The sequence below is a fragment of the Canis lupus genome, chromosome 37 (genome assembly GCF_048164855.1).
Source record: "Canis lupus baileyi chromosome 37, mCanLup2.hap1, whole genome shotgun sequence".
In the NCBI taxonomy this organism is placed as follows: domain Eukaryota; kingdom Metazoa; phylum Chordata; class Mammalia; order Carnivora; family Canidae; genus Canis; species Canis lupus.
Window position 1 is genome coordinate 245,798 of NC_132874.1, and position 3,376 is coordinate 249,173.

The window sequence follows — 3,376 nt, forward strand, 5'->3', positions numbered from 1 at the left end:
GGGCCCTGGCCCCCATCTCCCCAACCCCCGTCTCACCCACCCCCCGTCTCCCTGGCACAGCGCCCCCTCCCCCATCTCACCCTCCAGCTCAGCCACCTTCCTGGAGGCGAAGGGTTTTTTCACTCCACAGCCCATCCCCTGTTCCCTGGAGCCTGGAGAAAAACTCAGTGAAACAATCAAAACCTGACTCCATCATTACAGAGAACCTGGACCAAAGGTCAGGCAAATACTGTCTCCAGGTCACCACCTACCGCCAGGGGACTCTTCTGGAACCCCACAGCACTAGACTGATTCCTGCATGCCAGTAACAACCCCAGGGCCCTGTGGAGGTCAGGTTCTCTGCTGAGGACTTGCCTATGTTCCTTCTCCATCACGTTCTCTGCCTGCATGACCCCTGCAAGAGCCACAGAGGCACCCCTGAATGGACCAAGTGGCTCAGCGGGGTGGACGCTCAGATGCCTGTGGGGCCCTCAGGCAGGGACCATGTCATCTCCAGCAAGTGGCTTCTCCTTCCCTGGTTCACACTGGAGCTCTGTCCATTCCTAACTTCAGAAAAAGGGAAAATAGATTAAAAATCAATGACATTCCGGGGAAATCCATCTTCCAGCCTCACAGGAAAGCAGAAATCAAGGAGAACAGAAGGGGACATCTTGGGCTTTAGATATTTGGTCCGATATTGTTTTTGAAAAATGGGTCTGGGTTTGCAACCAGGAAGATGGTTCCATATTTGTGAGGACTCCCTTCACTGCAGAAGCTGTTTGTCTAAGCGGAGCCAAGTCAGCTGGATGGTTTTCTCCCTGGGAATATCAGAGGATGCCCCCCCCCCATGTACCCTTCCCTGCACCCCTCCCGCGAGCCTATGGAAGAAGACCCTGATCCAGCCAGGAGTCTCCAGGGAAGGATGTTTTCTTCTGTTCTCAATTTTGTTGTTTGCACCAATGCTGTGCCTGGTCTGGCTCTACCATCCCACTCCGTGTCATCTCATCTGATCCAGCAACTGTACAGTCACTTCAGCTGTAAAATAGTCTGGTTCCAGTTCAGAATTTGAACAACGGGGTCCCTAGCCTTTAGCATGGGGTGGATTTGGGAGTGGGAGAGGGACTACCGTGGTGTAGCCTGTGATGCCGATGGGCTCAGCTGTTCTGTCTCCCCTTCCACACTTGAACATGACCCCTTCCTCCCACCTGGTGATGCATAGGGTCCCAAATGGTCTATCTATGCCACTGGTCCAATCTCCCCAGTTCCCAAGTCTGAGGGTTGCTGCTGCCTGGTGGAGGGTTGCAGGTGGGGGGGAGTAAAAGTGGAGGGTAGCTGGTGGGGAGGTAACTGAACCCCATAGGAAAAGTACTCCCCAGCCATGATTCCTGCGTTCAGGCACCAGATGTATGAACCCCTCAGAGGAGGGTTCCTGAGTGCTGCCAAGGCAGGGCTGGTGGCTGCAGGCGACCTGCCTGCGCTTCTCCGTCCACATCTCCCCAGGACTGTCCTGGGCTCTCCTGGAGCAGCAGGGTGCTAGAAGAGTGCAGGGGCCCAGAGGAGGCCCTCCATCGAGGGGCCTCACCTGCTACCTGATATTCCAAAACGCAACAACTACCCTCCAAAGTAGGTGTCATTCTGTGCAGTTTACTGACAAGTAAGCTCCCTGCAACTCTGGGGAGCTGAGGTGAGGGACTTCGGGCATGTGATGAACTTCATGGAAGGGACAGACGTAGGACTTCTTCCATCAAAGCTGGAAACTGCAGAGTGCCTGCCAAAGCTGAGATGAGAATTTAGTGATTCTGCTCCAGAGAGGAGCTGTTGGCGTCTGCAGGGGACAGGTGTCAACCATGCTCCCTGCCTTGTAGCCCCTGGACTGACTCACACCCTAGCCCCAGGAAAGTGCCAAGGGCAGAGAAAAGCCGAGCACAGCAGGTATTCTTACTGATGAGGGCATGGTGACTGTGTAAGGAGCCACTTCTGGTTATCACCACCAAAACTGCTGTCCTCGCCTGAGTTCTTCAGTGTCCATCAGAGGAAAGTCTGAGCCTTGACATCTCTCACATTCGTCCCAAATCCCGCTTTAGATGAGGGCCTGCAGGAGAAGGGGAAGAAAGAGGAGACAGCTCGGCTTCGGTGTTAGCATGCACCTCCCCAGGACCTCCCCTCAGCTCCCCTTCTGCACCCGCAGGACAGCACGTGCGCGGTGAGCTTTAGGGGTTCTGACCTCTCTGGGGACAAGGAGGGCGTGACCGCAAAGACAAAGACACGGTGCGGGTGCTTCCAGCGGGAGCTGGGAGGCAAGGGGTCGCCGTCCCTCCTCCTCAACCTCCCGCAGCCCCCAGGACACTGGAGGTGACCTCGGCTCACCCGGACCTCCTCATCCTCCAGTCTGAAGACACGGCTCCGGACCCCCTCCAAGACCGGCTCACAGGCACCTGCAGACGCTGCGCGCGGGGGGCCGGCAAGGTGCGCGGGGCTCGCCCTGCCTCTCGTCCGGCCTCCAGCCCGGGAGGCGGGGCTCCGAGGGCCCGGGGGCGGGAGCTGCTGGTGAGTTCGAGGCCTCCCCGAGGCCTGGGCGGGCAGCCAGAAGTGGGTGCTGGCTGAGCTTGTGGGGTCGGGGGTCTCCCGGGGCGTCCAAGAAGAGCCAGCGTCCGCCGGACTACGAGCGCGGGAGGCGGCCTTCCACGACGCCCCCGCGAGCGACCCCATGCACGGGTCAGGGCCTCCATCCCTTTTGGGGGCTCTTTTTCTGGAGCCCCCAGAGGGTCCTGACCCCAGGGCTGTTTCTTTACCTTCCTATCCGCTTCCTCCCCGGTGCCGCCCCCACTTTGGGGTGTGCTGCAGCTTGCGGGGTTGGAGCTAGGCTTCCAGAAAGATCACACTCCGGTGCTGCCCAGGGCAGGCCTGACATCTCTGACCCCGCCCTAAATGTTCCTTCTTTCAATGTCCTTTTCCCCAGTGTGCCTGTATCCACACGAAAGCCTGAAATAGTGGTGCCTGGGGAGCTCAGGTCATGATCCCGGGGTCCTGGGGATGAGCCCTCCTTAGGGCTCCCTGCTCAGTGGAGTGTCTCCTTCTCCTACCTGGTGCTTTACTTGAGCACACCTCTCGGTGTCACATACATACATACATACATAAAGCAAGCAAGCAAGCAAACCTGAAATGTGTGAAAAGACTCTGCAGGAGGCTGTTGATGGCAGCACAGCTTATAACAGGACTGACCAGACTGGTTATGGTTGAAGACACTGCCCTGGCAAAGCATCCGGCTGCATCCTGCTTGATGGATGGATCAGATGGACTGGAGCCCAGCCTGCCCTGTCTCCTCCCCCGTGGGACCCAGAATGCAGCCACGGTCCATCCGGATCTCATCCTTCCTATCAGACACACACGACCCTGG